At 42.2% G+C, this 23,817-nt stretch overlaps 1 protein-coding gene and 1 long non-coding RNA gene across 3 annotated transcripts in view; one reads left to right on the forward strand and one right to left on the reverse strand.

Moving 5' to 3' along the window:
- ADCY8 (adenylate cyclase 8) overlaps positions 1-23,817 on the reverse strand; it is a 177,361-nt gene that overhangs the window by 105,918 nt on the left and 47,626 nt on the right. The window lies entirely within an intron of this gene.
- Positions 17,684-23,817, forward strand: part of LOC117873820 — a 49,886-nt gene continuing 43,752 nt past the window's right edge. Inside the window, exon 1 of the long non-coding RNA XR_004644816.1 lies at positions 17,684-17,807. This is a non-coding gene — a long non-coding RNA (uncharacterized LOC117873820). The remainder of the gene's footprint in view (positions 17,808-23,817) is intronic.

Below are 23,817 nucleotides of genomic sequence, written 5' to 3' on the forward strand. Positions count from 1 at the left end.
CTCCAACACAGTCATGCTGCCAGAGCTTCTCCTGGCTGGATGCTAGGACTTCCTTCCCTTTCTCACCCTCTTCTTCATGGGCAGTTCGATGGCAGGGTCAGCACAGATCAAGGAAAAATTAGAAGGAACCTTTAGTCCCAGTCAGAAGATTTCCCCCCTCCTTATTGCCAGTTCGTATCAGAATTTCCCTCTCTGCCTTTCCGTTCACACCCACCTGCCCAATATTTGTGAACTCAAGACCATAGATTAGAGGTGAGACTCTAGTCTGTAGGGAAACCACTTCACACTTTCAATTTTTAAGACTCTTTTTGCCTCGATCAAATTTGCTTAAAAGCGGTAGTTAATGAATATCACAATGTAGGCTTACTTATCTAAAGCCTCTAGGTCAATAGAATAAGTAACCTTAACCTTTCCAAAGTACATTTGCCCATTTTACATTTTAGAAACAAGAAAAATTAATCATTTTATGAAAGAAAAAGTAATTATTTTCACAATAGCTTTAATTTTCAAAAAACCTTTATGGAAAAAGGGAGTAATCAACTCCCATTACAGTTAGGGACTCTGAACTGAAATTCTCACACTCTTACTTCATCTAAAATGGATGGGCTCTTTGTAGCACATCTTTACCATGCACTATGAAGACAATAGTAGGTGATTAATGGGATACAGAAGGAAAAGCGATATCTTATATGATCTGGTTTGTGAGTTTACAAGGTTGTCAATTAGTTTTTCTTATGTGCTGCTGCAATATGAGATTACAAGACATATCAACTCGCCTTTGTTTTGGATTCAGCTAGTTACCATTCCAGTTATTCAGTACTTGGCTGCATATGCCAGTTAGAAATTTGGTATACTCCTAGAGAAACACAGGGCAGTGTTGGAGCCTCTAGTTACATTTTTTTTTTGTCTGGGTACTTGATTTGAGAATCTTTTGAAATATGGCAATTTGTGGCCTTTTTCAAAGCAACCGGGGTTTATAGGAGTTTATGCGCAGTAGCCTTAATACTGTGTATAGTTAATTGAAAGGTGCCATCGAAAATTTTATTGTTTCAAGGTGAGAAGACACAGTTTCTCCCACCATTTTTTCCTCTTGTAGGGGGAATATGTTATTTGACAGTTTCCTAGGTAATGGAGTAGAGAATGGCATGAAGTAGTAAACACAGGACATACTGGAGGAGAGTATGGCGCACGGCTGCCTTTTCTTTAAGAGCACTGTTTGATCTCATTGGTTCCTCCTTCTTTGACGGAGGCTAAAAAGGAATGGCTGATAAGTGCAAAGGGCTAGCATAATATTATGAAACCCTGACAGGTCTTGGTGATTAACATTATATCCTAAGTGTTGCTGTAATTCAAAGAAGGTACCTTTCAGTTTGATCATTTGGTAATGCACCAATATAGCTTGCAAAGTTTATTTATCAGGGTGTCCTCTTTGGAGCTGGAGCTCCCTGTAAGGCAGAAGGCTCCCTCTGGGGATTGAAGCTTATTCATAGAATCATAGATTCTAGGACTGGAAGGGACCTCAAGAGGTCATCAAGTCCAGTCCCCTGTCCTCATGGCAGGACCAAATACGGTCTAGACCATCCCTGATAGACATTTATCTAACCTACTCTTAAATATCTCCAGAGATGGAGATTCCACAACCTCCCTAGGCAGTTTATTTCAGTGTTTAACCACCCTGACAGTTAGGAACTTTTTCCTAGTGTCCAACCTAAACCTCCCTCGCTGCAGTTTAAGCCCATTGCTTCTTGTTCTATCCTTAGAGGCTAAGGTGAACAAGTTTTCTCCCTCCTCCTTATGACACCCTTTTAGATACCGGAAAACTGCTATCATGTCCCCTCTCAGTCTTCTCTTTTCCAAACTAAACAAATCCAATTCTTTAAGCCTTCCTTCATAGGTCATGTTCTCTAGACCTTTAATCATTCTTGTTGCTCTTCTCTGGATGCTCTCCAATTTCTCCACATCTTTCTTGAAATGCGGTGCCCAGAACTGGCCACAATTCTCCAGTTGAGACCTAAACAGCGCAGAGTAGAGCGGAAGAATGACTTCTCGTGTCTTGCTCACAACACACCTGTTAATGCATCCCAGAATCATCTTTGCTTTTTTTGCAACAGCATCACACGGTTGACTCATATTTAGCTTGTGGTCCACTATAACCCCTAGATCCCTTTCTGCTGTATTCCTTCCTAGAAGGTCTCTTCCCATTCCGTATGTATTTAACTGATTGTTCCTTCCTAAGTGGAGCACTTTGCATTTGTCTTTGTTAAACTTCACCCTGTTCACCTCAGACCATTTCTCCAATTTGTCCAGATCATTTTGAATTATGACCCTGTCCTCCAAAGCAGTTGCAATCCCTCCCAGTTTGGTATCATCTGCAAATTTAATAAGCGTACTTTCTATGCCAATATCTAAGTCATTGATTAAGGTATTGAACAAAGCCAGTCCCAAAACAGAGCCCTGCGGAACCCCACTTGTTATATCTTTCCAGCAGGATTGGGAACCATTAATAACAACTCTCTGAGTACGGTTATCCAGCCAGTTATGCACCCACCTTATAGTAGCCCCATCTAAGTTGTATTTGTCTAGTTTATCGATAAGAATATCATGCAAGACTGTATCAAATGCCTTACTAAAGTTTAGGTATACCACATCCACCGCTTCTCCCTTATCCACAAGCTTGTGTTTTTATATCTGAAAAATGATACTTTGATCTGTAAACAATGACTTTGTCATGTAGCATGCTGGTAAACAAAATGCACTGACCATTGTTGTGGAAGGACATTTTTGTTGAGGTAACTGTAAATACTGATGTGTTCTGTTTTTACTCACACAGTCCAGCCACTAGAGGGTGACACAGAGACATACCGTGTAAAGCACAGGCTACACAATAATATACATCTCTATGCTGCCTTGTTGGGGTGAAAGTTGATGTTTATTTTAGATACTGTCCAAAATTGTTATACTCCATGGGAGACAGTGTATTGCAAGGGAATTTTTACATAATTTTAAAGTAATGTGCATGTGTTTCTACCCTCCCTCATAATACATTCTGGTGTGATAATTTGTTGGATGATTTTAGAGGATAAAAACAACTAGGAAAAAGAAGTACTTATGTGACAACACAGGCAATTCCTCAATTTAAATACTATACAATCTTCTGACATATCACCCATTGGGGACTATAGCCTTGCCTTAATAAAATTTAAAGTATACAACAAAAAATAGAATCCCACTCAAAAAAACAGATCTATTAAGGCTTCAAAAATCTGCAGCACTTAAAATTCCTCTTCTTGTACAGATAATTAGGATAAACAAATGTTTCTCATCCTGCTTTTCATTTTATTTGGACATGAGTGGAGTTCCCTGTTACAAAGTCAATCCATATTCCAGACTAAAAGATCATAATGGTCCCTTCTTGCTTTAACATCTATAAATCTATATCTCATACCACTCCTTGACCTTTCTAGGATTGCTTTGATCCTGTTGCTGTTGAATGCTCAAATAATTATTCTACATTGTTTGTATTCTTCATTCATTTAGATTTTAGATCCCCCCCATTTTGTTATTTTCTTCCTGTTTAAAAAATGACCAAGCATCTTGGATAGTAAGTATGTTCCTTAAATAATATCAGTTATTGCAGCAAATAACAAGAAAAGTCGCAGAAATAAAGATTGGATGTCATTTCTTTTGCAGTCTAATATCATAGAATCATAGAATATAGACATGGAAAAGACCCCATAGGTTATATCCTACCATCTCCCTGCCAAAGCAGCAATACTCCCTATTGTTTATTTATATGTGTTTTGTCCAATCTTAAATGTCACAAGCAACAAGTCTTCCAACATTTCCCATGAGAGGCTTTTCCAAGGGCTAACAGAATTCGCTATCAGAAAATTTTCATAGATTTTATAGAGTTTAAGTCTGGAAGTGACATTTATATCATCTAGTCTGACCTCCTGTATATCACAGACCACTACATTTCACCCAATTATCTCTATGTGGAGGCTGAGCATGTGAGCAAAACTCACCAGCCAAGCATCTAGGATTCCTGTACCACTTCCAAGCACTGATCCTCCATATCCGGTGTCCTATCTCATAAATCCATAGATCTTAAGGCCAAAAGGGACCATTAGAGATTAACTAGTCCAGGGATCAGCAACCTTTGGCATGTGGCCTCTCAGGGAAATCTGCTGGCGGGCCGGGATGGTTTGTTTACCTGCAGCGTCCGCAGGTTCGGCCGATCGCAGCTCCCACGGGCTGTGGGTCACCGTTCCCGGCCAATGGGGACTGTGGGAAGTGGCGCGGGCAGAGGGATGCGCTGGCTGCCGCTTCCTGCAGCTCCCATTGGCCGGGAATGGCAAGTGGGAGCTGTGATTGGCCGAACCTGCGGATGCTGCAGGTAAACAAACTGTTCCGGCCCGCAAGCGGATTTCCCTCATGGGCCGCGTGCCAAAGGTTGCCGATCCCTGAACTAGTCTCATAATAAACCTGCTTAGACATTGTAATCAAGTCACATCTCAAACCAAATTCTTTCTGATATGCTAAATTGATTGCACTCTTTAACTTTCTCACTGTTGGGCATTTTCTCCAGCGTTTGAATAATTTTTGTGGCTCTTTTCTGTACCCTCTCCAGTCTCCAGCTGTCCTATTTTAAATGTACTGTCTTAATTTCATCCTATTATTTCACTTTCACTGATAGCATGCAAGATCCTATGGTGTTAATGACAAATGTTAGCCAATCCTTCTGCCATCTCTGCTATTTGACTAATTCTACTGACATTGAATGCTTCTTGATATTCGGCCCAGGACATATAATTTCTAGATTGCTGGTCCGACTCCTGAGGGCATGTGGACATTACCCCAACTCTCTCTGCCCCCAACATTCTTAGCTGATGAAGCAGCGGCAAGGTTTCAAAACAGTCTACAATGAAATATTAACAGCACTACGTGCCAAGTTATTCTAAGCAACACCAATACTAGTATTTTACTATTTAGCTTTCATTGTTTTATAGTAACTACCATTGGGTCAAACCAACACCCCAAGCAGCCTTCAGCCAATATTTTCAAAAGTGACAAGTGATTTTGGCTGCCCCATATCTTAAGTACACACTTTACACGCCTTTTTTTGTGGCTGCAGATGCTGTTCAATATCACCTAGAGAAGAAAATCATTCCTGTCCGACTGGCAAAAAAGGCATTATTTTACTGCTTTGGAAACAAAATGTAGCAAATGAGACTGCTGTAACTATCACAGCATTACTCTTCTATCTGTCCTGATGAAAGTTTTTACCTACGTCTTGTTGGGTCAAGACATTGATATCTTCAGGAGCAAGAGAAGACCACAACAAGCTGGCTTCACTCCCAGCCATGCCACAATGTGCCACCTTATTGAGAAGATATGAGAATTCAAATGCCACATTCACACTGCATTCATGGACATGAACGCTGTGTTTGACTCTCTTGAAAGGGAATCACTTTGGCTGATCTTGAAACTTGCACATCTCCCTGACAGGCTCTGTAGAATGTTCCATCTCCTATATAATGACTCCCCAAACAGCGTTTTTGTAAGAACTGCCCTCTTTCAAATTACCCTGGGTGTTCAACAAGTTGCCAGTCCAAATTGTTTTAATGCTGTTATAGACTACATGTTTGATCAGACACTAAGGCTTTGTCTGCACTACGGGGGTAAGTCGATCTAACTTACACAACTCCAGCTATATCAATAACATAGCTGGAGTCAACGGAGCTGAGGTCGACTTGCTGCGGTGTCTACACCGCGCTGGGTCGATGGGAGCCACTCTCCCGTTGACTTACCTTATGCTTCTCTTTCTGGTGGAATACCAGAGTTGATGGGAGAGTAATCTGCAGTTGATTTAGTGGGTCTTCACTCGACCCGCTAAACTGACCCCAGTGCATTGATCACCGCAGCATCGATATGACCGCAGTAAATGCATTTTAGACATACACCTCGATGAAAAGAACCTGGTCAATGTTTATTTTGTTGATGACATAGTGCTAGTTGTTGAATCAAGCTAGCTGCAGCGCTTAAAACCTGGAAAGCTCAGCAACAAAAGTTGACCTGAAAATTAATGGGGTAAAATCAAAGTTCTTCCAGCTGGCATTTTTTAACGTTTCAGGCTGTAGGCTCTTGGTGGATGACCATCCAGTCGAGATTTTCAGTCATTTCCCCTACTTTAGCCCTGTTGTCAATAGCCTGGGCGGCACTGAGAAAGAACTTGAAGTCTGCCCTGCAAAAATGTCATCAGTAATATGGTGAGTCATCAAAAATGTCTTTTGCAAACCAAACACACTGATAAGTAGAGAAGTGATGCTGAGAATATATAATGCTTTGGTGGTCAGTATTCTGACCGAGGGGATTGAAACATGGCCCCTCACTATCAAGACTGAAAAGAAGATGGATTTCATCCAGACGAAATATCTCTGGAGGACTGAAAACATCAAATGGTATGAATTAAAGTCGAATGAAGAGATCTATTTTCTAAGTAACAGGGCTTGCTCTCTCAAAGAGTCACCCAGTACTCTCTAACGTGGTATAGTCATCTGCTCTAAATGCCTACCAACGTCCCTGTGAGAATCATCTTCAACTTTAATCCAATGAAAGCAGGATGGAAAAAACTCAGAAGACCTAACACACAATGGCTAGATGGCATCAACAAACATCTGCCCCTCACAGGCATCCTACCCTGTAGAGCACCAGATTTGGTTCAGGATAAAACCTCATGGAGGTGCATAATATGTTTGGTGGCCTCTACACTGTCCAAGTGACAGCATGAGCACTAACCAAACTTTGATACATTTTAAAGGGACCTGATTTTCAGAAAGTATTGATTACCCATCTGTGATGGGGTCAGCTCCTCATATTAGTCCTGCAAGAGCTGAGTAAACATGGCAGCTTTAGGCTGGAGGAAGCTAATCGGCTTACCGGTGCAGGAACAATCAGGACCTATAAAGCCAGGAGGAGGACTACAGACTGGGCTGCTTGGAAAGACTGCAGGAACACAGGCAACAGTCACTCCCTGGGAAGAGGGAGGAGTGTTTTGGGGCTTCAGGGAGATAGTCTGCAGTTACTCCCTGCGAGGAGGGTTCTTGGAGCTGGTACAACCAGAGAGAGAAGGGGAACCAGCATGTAGGAAGCAGTCCAGGGAAGGAGCAGTGAGGGCAGAGAGAGGAAGCCCAGAACTGCTGAGCTGAGTTCCCTGGATAGGAACCCAGAGAAGAGGGCAGGTCTGGGTAAACCTACCAGCCACCCAAGGCATGGCACAGAATTAAGGAAGTGAATGGGAAGACTGCCTAGGACTACTGATGGACTGTACCCCAGAAGGGGGGAACGTTAAGTGACCTAGCCGGAGGGGTAAGTCACGAAGGAGATGCTGAGGGTTTTGGAGCGAGAAAGGAGCTGCAGACCAGAAGAAGAGACTGAGTGATGGCATGCAAACCACGGAAGGGGGCATCTAGCTTGAGAGTTAATCCACAAAGCAACCAGGAGGAGGTGCCAGACCAATGGTGGGTAGAGCATCACGCAACACCATCCTTTGAAAATCAGGCCCCTTTAAGGTGTTTCGAGGTGGGTACCTAAAAATTGAGGCAGCCAAAATCACTAGCCCCATTTGAAAATCTTGGCCTAAAGCTTTATGATATCTTGAATTATTCTAATGGTGATATAGTTATTGACTTGCCTTTGACTAGCCTGGTATGGGTTTCCAGAAAACTTTTACTGTTCACAATTAGCAAGGGCCAGGTAATCTAAGCAGTACCCCTACTTCACAGATTCTCTATGAATTGTGATGTTTTTCAGGATGCATAGTCAGTCATCTTCACCCTTCTGGAATGGTCTTCATGCGGCCAACTTAGGTGTATTTAGAGTTCTCAAAAGGTACTAGAATGATGACTGTGAGCCTGGGATCCTCTATTTAACCATAGCCAGTAGAAATGCAGACTGCCTGGCCAAAGTGTCTCATCCCCGTCGGGCTGTGAGACTATTTCCATCTCCGCGCCCTTTCCATCCTTGGCCTCTCTACTGCGACTAGTCATTCTCAGCTGTGATAGTCATTTATTTAATTATTATTATTTTTAATTACATACCTGTGTATTTGGCAGAGAACTGAGATGACCAAAGTCAAAGGCCACCAAACACCCATCAGACAGTAATCAGTCCGGCTCACTACTGACCTGTGCTAAGTTTGAACAAGTATTCGAGAGGTGACAAAACATAAAGATTATAATAAACAATTCTGAAACTATTTAAAGTGTGAGTATTATGTCTTCTTGCTCACCAACAGAACTCAGATAGGGAAAGCTTCCATACGCTGAAGCCCTAACCAGTCTTTTACCAATTGCAGTTCACTTGCACTGGTTGTACACTCATATCGCTCCACTGGCCTCCGTGGGGTTACTCCTCATTTACAATGGGCATGGGAGGTGACTAAGGCCTTTTAACTATTGATTGCAGCCCTTGTCTTAAGTCTCTGTTTGAAGGGAGGAGCTATGGGTGCTGCTTGGAGGATGGACTAGACATCATCAGAAAGGGCCAATGGTGCAGCCGAGCAAAGCCAAGAGAAACAGGATCTGAAATCTTATGGCAAAAGTATTCCCTTGGCTACTGCAAGTGGAAGCATCAGACATTTCTGGGGTAGAGGATAGGAAGACGGGAACATCAGCTCTGTGACATGTTCCTTGGTTTCTAGAGAAGCTTCAATACATGTGAACGTCAAGGTTTTGGTTTCATGGGTCAGGAGGGAGCAGGGCTAGGGCGAGGGGGAAGAGGGTCACCCCCTGTGGCACAGGTGTACAAGGCTTGCAAAGCACAATATAACACTGGCCCAGTCCGCCCTTTAAGTTGTTGGCCTATCCACTGAGTGATTCTCCTTAAGCCTCAAAGTGGAAACTTGAATGCAGCAGCCACAAAGGACATTATGAGATCATGGCTCCTAAGGGAAAGGTGCCACTGTAAGAGAAAGCCCTGGGGAACTGTGCAGAGGTATTAAGCTGGCCTATCTGGGTGTCTGAAGTTCTATGGATTTGGAGGGCTGCCCATTCCAACTAGAGCTGGATGACATTTTTCACACTAAACTTTGTCAGCAAAAAATGCAGATTTGGCAACACAAGGAACATTTTGTGAATTGTGTCAATTTCACTGAATTGTTTCAGTCGTTTAAAAATAATGTTTTTAAATTAAACATTTAATTTTGACGTTTTCGAAGAAAAACATTTTGATTTTTCAATTCAACGTGACTTTTTGTATCAAAATTTTCTTTAATTTTATTTTAAAAGCAATCAGAAACATTTATAAATGCTTAAAATTGAAATAAATGTTTCATTTGACTAAAACAATTTTTTCAACTTTTTGATTTGCCAAAAAGTTAAAAAAAAATCATTTTTGGTTTGGATCAGAAGCTACTTCCCCCTTCTCCTGATTTTTCAGAATTGCTAGTAACTCAAAAAGTTTTATTCACCCAGCTCTAACCATATTGGGGGCTAAAGTTCTCCTCCACAGTGGAATGGGCTCCACCTAAACCAAAACAAAACCAGATTGCTGGCATGTAAAATTAAAAAAGATTGTAGAGGAGTTTTTTTAAACTGTGGGCTGGGGGAAAGTCAACATGTGCATAGGAGCACACGGTTCAGACAGAGACACTCCTTAAGGGAGGATCTATTAATGAGGATTCTCTATGTCCTAGTAAGGAGGAGAGGATGGAAGATGATCAAATACAGGTAGGATCTGATGAGAAACAGTCAAATGAAAAAGAGTCCCATTCAATTACATCACATAATGCAGACAGTTCAAAGTGACACATTTTATAAGTGCTTATATACAAATGCTAGAAGTCTACATACTAAGATGGATGAACTTGAGTGCCTGGTGTTAAATGAGGATATTGATGTACTAGGCATCACAGAAACTTGGTGGAATGATGATCATCAATGGGATATATTAATACTGGGGTACAAAATATACAGGAATGATAGAATAGGTCGTGCTGGTGGGGGAATGGCACTACATGTAAAAGGAAGCAGAGAGTCAAATATAGTAAAAATCTTAAATGAATCAAACTGGACCATAGAATCTCTATGGATAGTAATGCCATACTTGAATGATAAGAATATAGCAGTAGGGATATACTACCGACCACCTGATGAGGTTGGTGATGAAACTGTGAAATGCTCTAGGAGATTAGAGAGGCAATAAAAAATAGAAAACTCAATAATAATGGGAGATTTCAACTATCCCCATATTAATTGGGTACATGTTACCTGAGGACGGGAACCCACAAGAGGAGAGGCAATTCTTGATTTAGTCCTAAGTGGAGCACAGGATCTGGTCTAAGAAGCGAATGTAGCTGAACCATGTGGTAATCACAACCATAATATAATTAAATTTAACATCTCTGTGGGGGGGACACCAAAGAAGCCCATCACGATAGCGTTTAACTTCAGAAAGAGGATCTACACAAAAATGAGGATGCTAGTTAAACAGAAATTAAAAGGTATAGTCCCAAAAGTGAAATATCTGCAAGCTGCATAGAAACAATTTAAAAACACCGTAAGAGAGGCTCAAACTAAATGTCAAGTATCAGGGGGTAGCTGTGTTAGTCTGTATCTACAAAAACTACAAGGAGTCTGGTGGCACCTTAAAGACTAACAGTTTTATTTGGGCATAAGCTTTCGTGGGTAAAAACCTCACTTCTTCAGATGTATAGCTAAATGTATATCCCAAAACAACAATAACCACCACCACCACCCTCCTCCAAAATGGGAAGATGTCAAAAAAATACAACCAGGGCTAAACAATAAGATAAAGAAGTCAGTTAAAGACAAAAAGATATCCTTTAAAAATTGAAAGTCAAATCTTACTGAGGAAAATAGAAAGGAGCAGAAACACAAGGCAAGTGTAAAAGTACAATCAGACAGGCCAAAACAGAATCTGAAAAGAAACTAGCAAAAGACACAAAAACTAATGGTAATTTTCTTTCTAAGTACATCAGAAGCAGGAAGCTTGCCAAACTATCTAGTGGGGCCACTGGATGATCAACGTACCAAAGCAGCACTCAAGGAAGACAAGGCTGCTGCGAAGAAGCTAAATAAATTCCTTGCAACCATCTGCAGAGGATGTGAGGGAGATTCCCACACCTGAGCCATTCTTTTTAGGTAACAAATCTGAGGAACTGTCCCCAGATTCAGGTGTCAATAGAGGAGGTTGTAGAACAAACTGATACGTTAAATAATAATAAGTCATCAGGACCAGATGGTATTCACCCAAGAGTTCTGAAGGAACTCAAATGTGAAATTGCAGAACTATTAACTGTGATTTGTAACCTATCATTTAAATCAGCTTCTGTACCAGATGACTGGAAGATAGCTAATGTGAAGCCAATTTTTAAAAAGGGCTCCAGAGGTTATCCCAGCAAACTGGTTGAAACTATAGTAAAGAACAGAATTGTCAGACACATAGATGAACATAATTTGTTGGGGGAAGAGTCAACATGGTTTTTGTAAACGGAAATCATGCCTCACCAATCTACTAGAATTCTTTGAGGGAGTCAACAAGCATGTGATCAATGGTGATCCTCCAGTGGATATAGTATACTTAGACTTTCAGAAAGCCTTTGACAAGATTCCTCACCAAAGGTCCCTAAGCAAAGTAAGCTGTCATGGGATGATAGTGAAGTTCCTCTTAGGGACCAGTAACTGTTTAAAAGACAGAAAAAAAAAAAGAGTAGGAATAAATGGTCAGTTTTGAGAATGGTGAGAGGTAAATAGTGGTGTCGCCGAGGAGTCTGTACTGGGACCAGAGCAGTTGAATGTATTAATAAAGGATCTGGAAAAAGTGGTAGACTGTAAGGTGGAAAACTTTGCAGATGATACAAAATTATTCAAGATAGTTAAGCCCAAAGCAGACTGCGAAGAGTTACAACGGGATCTCACAAAACTGGTGACTGGGCCACAGAATGGCAGATGAAATTCAATGTTGATAAATGCAAAGTAGTGCACACTGGAAAACATAAATGCCAACTACACATACATTGGGTCTAAATTAATTGTTACCACTCAAAAAAGAGATCTTGGAGTCATTTTGGATAGCTCTCTGAAAACATCTGCTTATTATGCAGCTACAGTCAAAAAAGCTAACAAAATGTTAAGTATCAGAGGGGTAGCCGTGTTAGTCTGAATCTGTAAAAAGCAACAGAGGGTCCTGTGGCACCTTTGAGACTAACAGAAGTACTGGGAGCATAAGCTTTCGTGGGTAAGAACCTCACTTCTTCAGATGCAAGTCTGAAGTGAGGTTCTTACCCACNCTATCATATCCCCCTTTACTCATCTCTTTTCCAAGCTGAACAGTCCCAGCCTTTTTAATCTTTCGTCATATGGAAGCTATTCCATACCCTTAATCATTTTGTTGCCCTTCTCTGTACATATTCCAATTCTAATATATGTTTTTTGAGGTGGGATGATCAGAACAGCTCAAGTACTCAAGGTGTGGGAGTACCGTGGATTTATATACTAACATTATGATATTTACTGTCTTGTTATCTATTCCTTTCTTAATGGTTCCTAACATTTTGTTAAAAGCAACAGAGAGTCCTGTGGCACCTTTGAGACTAACAGAAGTACTGGGAGCATAAGCTTTCGTGGGTAAGAACCTCACTTCAGACTTGCATCTGAAGAAGTGAGGTTCTTACCCACGAAAGCTTATGCTCCCAGTACTTCTGTTAGTCTCAAAGGTGCCACAGGACTCTCTGTTGCTTTTAACAAAATGTTAGGAACCATTAAGAAAGGAATAGATAACAAGACAGTAAATATCATAATGTTAGTATATAAATCCACGGTACTCCCACACCTTGAGTACTTGAGCTGTTCTGATCATCCCACCTCAAAAAACATATATTAGAATTGGAATATGTACAGAGAAGGGCAACAAAATGATTAAGGGTATGGAATAGCTTCCATATGACGAAAGATTAAAAAGGCTGGGACTGTTCAGCTTGGAAAAGAGATGAGTAAAGGGGGATATGATAGAGGTCTATAAGCTCATGAATAGTGAGGAGAAAGTGAATAAGGAAGTGTTATTTATCCCTTCACATAACACAAGAACCAAGGGTCATGCAATGAAATTAATAGGCAGCAGGTTTAAAACAAAAAGGAAGTATTTCTTCACACAACACACAGTTCACCTGTGGAACTTATTGCCAGAAGATTTTGTGAAGATCAAACTATAACAGGGTTCACAAAAGAATTATATACGTTTCTGGAGGATAAGTCCATCAATGGCTATTAGCCAAGATGATCAGAGATGCAACTCCATGCTCTGTGTGTCCCTAAGTGTCTGTTTGCCAAAAGCTGGGAGAGGACAACATGGGATGGATCACTCAGTGATTGCCTTTTCTGTTCATTCCCTGTGAAGTATCTGACATTGGTCACTGTCAGAAGACAGGATACTGGGCTAGATGGACCATTATTCTGACCCAGTATGGCCATTCTTATGTTCTTGTATTCTAATAATTGCAAGAAAACTCTGGCAGCTTAAGCTTAAGAAGTTTCCTGAAATTCTTTCATAGAGAAATAACTGGTCTTTTATTTCTATTTAACAATAAACAAACCCGGATCAAAGGCTTCCTACAGAGAAACTTTATAAGGGGGTTAACATCCACCCTTTAAAACAAGTCCCAAATAACTGTGATTGGAATTTTTATTTATGATACTTTCTAGACCATTTCTGCAATGAAATATGAAGTCTCTGTGAATATTTTATAACCAATCTGAACTTTATTCTGATACCAGTTTAGAGGGATTTTTATATTCTTAGTATCCATATTAAAAAAAGATGACTTTGGAACATATAACCTTCTTAAAATATCCTTTCCAATCCCAACCCAATCTGCTCTTATTTTAAAAGTTGTAAATACTGACTGTTGATTAAAAACTAGAGCTGTAAGAGCTTGATAAAACCTGCATGACATGTAAGCTTCTTTAAAAACAAAAATTCAGAGCTCATCAGCCTACAGAGAGCTTTATTCAAGCAAATGGAAAAAAAATTGAGACTGAGATTGCTGAGGGGGAGCAAGAAAAAATACTCCTGAAACTGGAGATGTTAGGGAAATAAATGGAAAGCAGAATCATGGCGTCAGCTTTCCATCGAATCCTGGATCCCTTTCCCTGCCCAAACTAAGCAAAACAAGGTAGACATTCAGCTCTCCAGATGGATAGGCACTGCACCACTACTATGTGTAACTAGCACACTGTTTAGTTTCTATATTGGTAAACTGCTAACAATCCATCAGGAGAAGAGAGATTTGGGGGGAGATTACAGATGGTTGTTGCATTGAGACAACAGATGGTGGGAGAGCGTGTGGGGGACAAATTGTTAGCACTAGTCCTTTGATATTTCTAACCCTCTTCTAGCCCTGGACAAGGTTTCTTTACCAGCACAGTATCAGCAGGTAGATAAGAAGTAGATTTGGACAGCCTAGCAAAATTCCACTCACCCTGAGCAAGTAGTGTTTTGGGTGGGTGAGTGAAAGAGACATAGAGGAAACAAAGGTGTGAAGTAGGAGAAGTAAAATGGAATCTTTTCAACTGAACTTTACTTGAAATTGTAGAATTCATAGGAATTTGTCCTCGCTTCCCTGAAAAGGGAGTTCCTTTCCACAACCTGGCAGATCCCCAGGGATTGCCATACTGGTTGTAACCCCTGGCACACTTCCCCCCCCAGCTCCCATTGGAGCCACATGACCAGGCACTCTCATGGTCACAGCTGCCCCTGGTACCCTAACAGCCTCCCCAGAACAGATAGAAGACCAGCAGGCTGCTAAGTAATCTGCATGGTGTAGTCAACAGAGCCTCTAGAGCATTAGGCCTGGGCAAGACCTGAGGCCTGAACCAGAGACTGTGAACCAATGTCAGGCAATGTATTAAAGCAAATGCCTCTAAGTTCAATGTCCAGTACATGAACTTGGCAGAGGTACTGCTAACATTGCCAAAATACATTGAATATGTAAACACATTCCAGCAGGCTAGCACAAGTACACCCCAGCCTAGCACAAGATAGGATGGTCTGACAGAAGTGATGAATAGGGACGTCTTGTCTGAAACATCAGGAGAAAGGTACAAGGGGAGGTAACAAACATGTCACGAAACACGTAAGTTGTTTGTCTCAGTCTACAAATGTTGGGGTACCTTGCCTCAACTCTTTATCTGGCCTAGGGGGCAGTGGAAAGTCCCACCACTGACTGGGCTGGTCCATTGTCTCGGGCATACATATATTAGTATCTCTATAGAAGCTACGGGGTGCTATTACCATACTTTATCAGCAATAAACCTGGCTGAGCACCTTCACCGCTGAACGGAGGCGGTGGTCTTTCAGAGCAGTTCTATCAAGGTCTGCTGAACCAGTTACCTGCGCAGAGCTGGGACAGCATGCAGAGAGGACACACACTCATGCCACAGTTGACAACACATGGGACCAGAGTAGGGCAGTGTGTATTTCCCAGTTGCACCTTGACCAACTGCTTCTTCCTTTGACCCATCCAGTCTCCATCCCCTCCTCCATCACGTGCTCAATGAGACCTGCCTCCATGTGGTCCAGAGCAGTGGAGTAGAAGGTCTGTGGCGGTGACTGAAGCACTCCTTTTTGCTTGTGCGGACTACATCCATACACAGAAGACCCCCGCCCCTGTGGGTACACCTCAGGACAATAATGCAAGCATAGAAAAGGGCTGTTTTCTAAAAGTCTGGCTGATGCAATGGAGGAAGATTGTCTACCTAGAAAACAAAGAAGCTAACAACACTGGGTCTGTCTCCCTGCTGCCTTACTCCCTTTTTCCACTGGGATCGCTCCATTGGAACTGGCAGAACACAGTGGTGAATTATGACCCAAAGCGTTTTTTCTTTCCTTTTCTTCTTCAGGTTTCTAGACCTGATGAATTTTTCTGACTGAGTCTAAGCCAAATATCATCAGTCCCTGCACAGCAGTAATTGTGTAGCCCCGTGGGGGGCTCTTTTGGCACTGGGTAGGGAGTTTACATTTTATAAATCATTCAGAACCTGCTGCAGTGAGGAGAGTAACAAATACTTACTATGAGCGTAAACATACATATCCAAGAGACACATTGTGAGTTAAGCTGGTCATCTCAAGCAAGTGCCCATAGAGTTCTTACGCCACGAGACACCATCATGCATTCTGCATGCATCACACATTTCAGAGAAAAATATATTAGAGAGGCTTTTTAAATGTTTTATTGGCACACTTCTTCATGAGCCTGATCCAAAGCCCATTAATGTCAATGGGATTCTTTCCAGTGACTCTGTTGGATTTTGAATCAGGTCCCATATCTCTCCAGCTTTACTTAATAAAATGAGTCTAACTATGTAGCTCTTGGGTGGAGAAGAAAACTTTAACTAACACACTGTAGTGACCTGCAAAGGTTAACTAAAATAGCTTTTCTACATATAATAACGTTGTAATGTTGAGGTTTTATTTTGAGAGCTGTGCCTTATTTGGAAGAAGGAAGTCTCCCCTTCTACTGTGTCTATTTCCAGACTTGAGTCATGAGAGTTTGCACTAGTGCACATCTGAATTTTACCCACCCTTCACAATGGCAGCTTTCAGAAAAGCAAATTTTTTTGGAAGGGAAGGGTACAATTCTCTGGGAGATTTGTTTATTTTTAAATGGAGCTATTTAAAGATGGATTTATCTGACAAGTTTCCAGTGGAGATCAATTACTGGATAAAGAGCAGGTCAGGAGGATAAAAGATTATCATTAATGCAATAATTATATGGACATTACCCCAGTATGTATGTGTGTGTTTATTATATGGTTCATTTGCAAGTTAGGAACAGTGGATAAATAAAGAACAAATTTCATTTTCATCTCAGTGACGCTTTCTACTCTGTCCTGGTAGCAAGTATACAAAACCTTAGCACTAAGGCAAACTTCATATCTGTGTTATGATTATTTTTGAAAATTGTGTAGTATATATTCTAGTATATATCCCACATTTCATTTTCATTGCCTTGCCATAATGAAAGCAGAATTACCTATTCTGTCTTTGAGGTAACACCAAGTAAGAAAGAAAAAAAACACTCTATGTTGGTCTTTAAATATTCTGTTGACAAGATAAGTGGAGCACTGGTCGTAAATCTTTTTGTAATGCTCAAAGTAACATACTGGGCCAGATGCTCATCTTGTATAAATCAGTGAAGTCACTGGAGCTATGATGGTTTACACCCACTGAGAATCTGGCTGACAAGATATGCTTTGTTTATACAAAGTCATCATGGGGGTGGAGTTTTAACATTAGCATTTTTGTTGTCTGAAACATCCATAGTTTTCAGGCCCAGGTGGGTGAGTGTGTTTCACAATTCCATGGATGAATTAACATACTGGCCAGTATCATCAACCTGCTACATACGGTTGCCTTCACAACTGTGGTGCAAGTAAGCCAATACGGTCAGGTTCGCTGTACCATTAAGACATTTATTGCCCATATACCATACCGGAAAGCCACATTCTGTATCCGCTGAACACCGTCGGGATCTCCGGGGAACCGCAGCAGCGAAAGGAGCAGAACATGGGGCTGCCAGGTGGCCCCAGGCCGGCAGCTCCTCTGGCACGGCTGTACCTGCCCCCAGCCCCGCCCCCAGCCCTTCCATGCAGCTGCATCTCCTGTCTGGGGTCTGTACAGCCCTGCCGGAGGACAGGGCTGGAGGCGGGACTGGAGGCGGAACAGCCGCGCCGGAGGAGCTGCTGGCGTCTGCTCCTTTCGCCGCTGTGGTTCCCGGGAGAGCCCTGCAGGTCAGAAATCTGTATCCACTGAAATTGGTACCAGGCACAGCGGGAGGACAGAGCCCCCACCCAGCTAACGTGGGATGGGGAGGAGATGGAGAGAGCGCGGGGTCCCGGGCTGGGGGTGGGGAGGAGTCATGCGGGGTAGGCACATGGGGGGGCACATGGGGAGGTCACGTACCCCCCTTTAGCTGGTGTCTCCCTTTGTGTCCCTCCTACAAGTCACCTATGCGTACCGGTAAGAGTTAAAATCCACTTGCACCACTGCTTCACCACAAGTTGTCTCAGCTATGTTACCTCTACTAGCTCATCTTTTGTTTTTTCCCCACAAATATTCCTATTCGGGAGTCTTCACTAGTGATGTTTCACTTTCTCAGTCCGGCTTTCAAAGGTTTTAGATCTTAATCAAAACCAGGTTGCAAACACAGATTTGATTTCTACATGAAAATGGGAAAAGTATGGCCACAGCCTCTTCTTTGGATTTCACTGTCACATGTTGACCAGGTTTCTTGTGGTTTATCAAACAGAAAGAAACAATGCCAAAGAAGCGTGCTACTGACTCATCATAATATCACTCACAACTAATGGTGGCAAAAATTCTCCCTACTTAACTCTACTGCCATCCACATATCTGGTATAGGATAAGGGCCAGATTTTTAAAGATATTTTGGTACCTAAAGATGTAGACAGGTCTCCAATCAGATTTTCAAAAGCACCTAGAAGCTCAGTTCCCAATGAGAGTAAGACACCTAGGTCCTTTTGAAAATTCCACTAGGCACCTATCTGCATCTTTAGGCATCTAAGTACATTTACAAATCTGGCCTTTAGTGACTTAGGAACTTTTGTAAAAGAGACTTAGGTTCCTAAGTCACTTAGATGCTATTGAAAGGAGCATAAACTCTGGCAAGTCATAATTAGGCAGGCCAAAAAAGAACTTGAAAATGAACTAACAAAAGACACAAAAACTAACAACAACAAAAAAAGTACATCAGAAGCAGGAAGCCCGCCAAACAATTTGTTGGGCCACTGGACAATAAAGGTGCTAAAGGAGCACTCAATGAAGACAAGGGCATTGTGGAGAAGCTAGATGAATTCTTTGAATCGGACTTCAAGGCTGATTATGTGAGTGAGATTTACACACCTACATTCTTTTTAGGTAACAAATCTGAGGAACTCTCACAGATTGAGGTATCAGTACAGGAGGTTTTTTTAACAAACTGATAAATTAAACAGTAACAAGTCACCAGGACCGTTGGCACTCACCCTAGAGTTCTGAAGGGACTCAACTATGAAATTGCAGCACTCTTAACTGTGGTATGTAAACTATTGCTTAAATCGGCCTCTGTACCAGATGACAGGAATTGCAATGGCAATGTTTTAAAAGTCTCCAGAGGCGATCCTGGCAATTACAGGCTGGTAAGCCTAACTTCAGTACCAGGAAAATTGGTTGAAACTATAGTAAAGAATAGAATTGTCAGACACATAGATGAACATGATTTGTTTGGGAAGGATCAACATGGATTTTGTAAAGGGAAATCATGACACACCAATCTATCAGAATTCTCAACAAGCATGGGGATCACCCGATGGAATTAATAGGCAGCAGGGTTAAAACAAACAAAAGGAAGTATTTTTTCACACAACACACAGTCAACCTGTAGAACTTTGTTGCCACAAGATGCTGTGAAGTCCAAAAGTATAATTGGGTTAAAAAAAAGAGAACTAGTTAAGTTCATGGAGGATAGGTCTGTTAATAGCTAGTAGTTAAGATGGTCAGGGATGTAACTCAATGCATGGGTGTCCCTAAGCCACTGACTGCCAGATGCTGGGACTGGACTATAGGGGATGCATCACTCAATAATTGCCCTCTTCTGTTCACACCCTATGAAGCACCTGGCATTAGCCACTATCGGAAGACAGGGTACTGGACTAGATGGACCATTGGTCAACCAAGTATGGCCATTTCTATGTTCTTATTGCAAATTTTACCTGAAGTCTCAGTAAAAGTCAATGGGATTTAGGCTCCTAAATGCTTAAGTCCCTTTTGAAAATATGGACACAAATCTGACATCAGGAATCATAATACTCAAAAACCAGTGGGAGAACACTTTAACCTATCTGGTCATTCAATGACAGACCTGCGGGTGGCTATCTTACAACAGAAAAACTTCAAAAACAGACTCCAATGAGAGACTGCTGAGCTGGAATTGATATGCAAACTAGATACAATCAACTCAGGATTGAATAAGGACTGGGAATGGCTGAGCCATTACAAACATTGAATCTATCTCCCCTTGTAAGTATTCTCACACTTCTTATCAAACTGTCTGTACTGGGCTATCTTGATTATCACTTCAAAAGTTTTTTTTCACTTACTTAATTGGCCTCTCAGAGTTGGTAAGACAACTCCCACCTGTTCATGCTCTCTGTATATGTGTATATATATCTCCTCAATATATGTTCCATTCTATGCATCCGAAGAAGTGGGCTGTAGCCCACAAAAGCTTATGCTCTAATAAATTTGTTAGTCTCTAAGGTGCCACAAGTACTCCTGTTCTTTTTAAGAATTGCATAATATGCAGCAGATGCTACCACATTTAACTATCCAATTTCAGCACAGAGCTGCATGGAAAAAATGGAATCACCTCCAAAAAAACAGTGTGTGGGGGGGAAAGCATCATTTTGATAGTTTCACTTTGAATTCGCACCGCATTCCATAAAAACAAGCTATGACTAGCAAAGTCAAAAGAAATAAGCAAAACTGTTTTTGCTGGGAAAAATGGCATGATTTCTGTGTGGAATTTATCTAGACGCACATACTACCAAGTCCTGCATTCCTCCATTAAAATACAAGTGCAACATTTTTATTCTAATAGATCTGCAGGTGCTTGTTAGAGGATCAATGCAAAATCCGCCAAACACCGCCAAAACATTTAACGGCTTTATGCAGTCTAAACCATGCTGGCCAATGCTGTCTCATTGTTTCCTTGTACTCTCCTATCTGTCTGTCTGTATCCATCTCTGGTCTCTTGTCTTAAACTTAGATTGTCAGCTCTCTGGGGCATGCACCTGTCTTCTTGTTCTGTAATTGTACAGCACCTAGCATAACGAGGTCCTGGTCTATGACCAGGTCTCCAAGGCATTACAGTAATACAAACAACAAATAATCACAAGTGTTTGTAGGATCAGCCCCTTAATGTCTGTGTGGTAAATATGCACTACAATCCCCATTTTACAGATGGGGAAAACAAAGAGAAAGATAGATGACGTGCCCAAGGCCATGCAGCAAGTCAATATCAGAATCAAGATTAGAACTCAAAATTTACAAGCAGTCAGTCCCTTGTTCAAACCTCTAGATCATGCTGCTTTTTGTGAACAACAGAACACCAGCTTTTCTACTGCATTCCTATGCAGCTGGCCGTAGCATCACCCCCTGCATTTTGCCCGTAGGAAGGAGAAGGGGAGAGACACAGCCAGAGTGTACTGTACTCTGGCAATCTCCAGCTGCTCTAAGGTTCCTTGGGGACCATTGCCATCTGGAGTAGTATCCAGCAGCCCCTAGGCTGCTCTAACTTACTTGGGACCAGTGCAGATGAACCCATGGAATCAAGGAGCTATCGTGGGATCCCTGTGTGCCCCAATCCACAGTGTTGTCCAGCTGACAGCACAGAAGAGAATCTGATCCACAATGTACTGTGTATCTACTGAGCATGACCTCTATGTTTAATAATGACATTTTTATTCTGAATCAGGGTGGCTTTATGTTTCTCAAAGAACAGTTTACCCCATGGGGTAAACAGGGAGTAGGAGGACAGAGATTTTTTAAATGAGGGAGGGAATTTGGTGGCAAAGAATTGAACAGAAGGGAGCAGAATTTCAACTAAAAATATCTCCCTTTTAATCATCCCATTCACTCTGATGAAAGGGAACCCTGGGGTTACAGGAAACCAGAAGAGTTAAGCATGGCTAACATACAACAAAGATATGCATATCTTTAACCAGTTTACGTGAATGGGGAGAAATAAAACCAAATGCAGTATAAGCGGGGCTTACGGCCCTAGTAAATCAAGAGTTTTCTATGCTAATGAGGGACTCATTAGATAATTCTGATGACAGCTAAAGTAGAGAACATACTGATATGGTAAATTATGGCAGTTATTTTTTGTTACATATTTAGTGCAGTCCTTTGCTTCACCTCTGTACACATCCCCATCTTAAAATGACCATAAATTCTCAGAAATCAAAGAAATAAGCATGTATCTAGAGGGCAGGGCTGAGCAAAAGGCAGAATTTCCATCACACAGGAAATTCCAGTATTTCAACATTTGTGTTTATCCCAGATTGAGACAGACAGCTGAAATATCAAAATTTTTCATGAAACAAAATATTCCAAAAGATTTTATTCAGAAATATTGAAATACTTTGTTTTGACAATTTCAGACAAAACACAATATTTTGACATTCTTGAAATCAGAATGTTTCAGTCTGGTTTTTAAACTGACCCGGTATATTTTGTTTTGAGAAACTTCAACATTAAATTGCATTTCCCAGTTGCGGAGCAATGCCTCCTGAGAGTTATTGATCACCACTCACCTCCATGGGCCAGGCTCCCTGGACAAACTACATCTCCCATCATGCACCATCAGTCATGTGACGCCAATGAAGCCGCACTAAGCTTGGTCAGACTTGAATCTGAGTTGCATTATGAGCAATGTAGTCCTGCAGGGAGTCAAAGCCATGGGAGAGACTAGGGACCCGAACTACAGTTCCCTTGAGGCAATATGCCATGATGGGAGATGCAGTTTGATATTAACTGATTTGAAACATTTTGGGTCAGTTCAACTAAACGAAATATTCTGATCTGTGTCTAACTGACCTCAAATTAATTGTTTGATTTTCCCAATTGAAAAATCAAAAAAATTTAGGAGAATTTTGATTTAGCAGAAATTGCCTTGTGCATTGAAAAATCATTCTGATGGAAAATTCCCAACCAGATATGCTACAGTGCACTATGGAAGACAGAGGTCAGGCAGGATTACCATATTTTAAGTTTCCCAAAAGAGTACAGTGCTGGAGTACAGTGACCACCCATCCCGAAGTGGGTGGGACAGTCCTGCAATGCAGAGTTCAAGTCCCGGTCTTGGGCTGAATGACTCTGGGACAGTATTTGTCCTGGATGCTCCACGGTGCTGCTCCACACCTGCCCAAGGCTCAGAGGTAGTGCCAGGCTCTTCCCGGCTTAGGCCTTAGCCCCCACACTCACCACAAGGCCCCGCCCCTGCCTCTTTCTCTCCTCCCTGATGCCCCACCCCTTGGCCAGGCCAGAAGCGGGAGCTAGGCAGTCGTAAGAGCCACCCAGGGAGCCTGGGCCACTGTCGGGAGCCCCAGCCCCTCCACCTACCCTGGGCAGTGCACTGGGTGGTGGGGACAGGATCCAGGGGCTGCTCTCGGGCACCGGCCCCCCGCCCAGAGCAGGTGGAGGGCCCAGGTCACCCCTCAGCAGCCCAGACTCCCTGGGCAGCTCTTACCATGGCCCGCCTCCGGCTTCCCGCCTGGCCAGGCAGCGGAGCCTCAGGGGAAGAGGAGGATCAGTGGGTAGGGCCACGGAGTGGGGTGGGGATCCTGCATGTATCTCACTTTTGCCATTTGAAAAGGTGGTCTCCTTATGCTGAGGGGGGAGATGGGGAGAGGGAGCTGGAGCGGATACCCGCGGCAGGGTTACTCACTGGAGGTGGGGGGCAGTATCGTTCCCTGTCACAGTGGCAGGGTGACTGGTGCAAGCCCAGGATGCAGCGACAGCCATCAGTCAGTCCCTCCCTATGGTACCCTACCCCATCCACAGAGCTGGGAGCCGCGCCTGGATGAGCAGGATCCCACAGTAGTGGATGCAGGGGCATGGACCAATCAGCTGTGGATGCAGGGGAGGGACCAATCGGGAAGCAGACCAATCAGGGCATCTTTCTGAGCTGCAATGTCTTCTCTGCAAAAATTCCAGACATTTCTTGTTATTTGAAACATC

Source organism: Trachemys scripta, chromosome 2, assembly GCF_013100865.1.
Source record: "Trachemys scripta elegans isolate TJP31775 chromosome 2, CAS_Tse_1.0, whole genome shotgun sequence".
Classification (NCBI taxonomy): Eukaryota; Metazoa; Chordata; order Testudines; family Emydidae; genus Trachemys; species Trachemys scripta.